Genomic DNA, 214 nt, shown 5'->3' on the forward strand with positions numbered 1-214 from the left:
TCTCCGTTTGGATTGGGATCGGAAGGACGCTAGTATGTCGCTCAAGGATTATATGAATTTTAAGTAATTAGTTTGATGGGTGCGATCATACCAGCACTAATGTACCGGATCCCATCAGAACTCCGCAGTTAAGCGTGCTTGGGCGAGAGTAGTACTAGGATGGGTGACCTCCTGGGAAGTCCTCGTGTTGCACCCCTCGTTTTTGTTTTTTCCG

General features: G+C 47.7%; 1 non-coding gene across 1 annotated transcript; it reads left to right on the forward strand.

The window, feature by feature from the left end:
- Positions 1-77: 77 nt before the first annotated feature.
- On the forward strand, positions 78-196 carry LOC118346044. Its single transcript, XR_004799452.1, has one exon. It is a non-coding gene; the product is annotated as a 5S ribosomal RNA (ribosomal RNA).
- Positions 197-214: the final 18 nt, after the last annotated feature.

This window comes from Juglans regia, unplaced genomic scaffold (genome assembly GCF_001411555.2).
Source record: "Juglans regia cultivar Chandler unplaced genomic scaffold, Walnut 2.0 Scaffold_6387, whole genome shotgun sequence".
Lineage (NCBI taxonomy): Eukaryota > Viridiplantae > Streptophyta > Magnoliopsida > Fagales > Juglandaceae > Juglans > Juglans regia.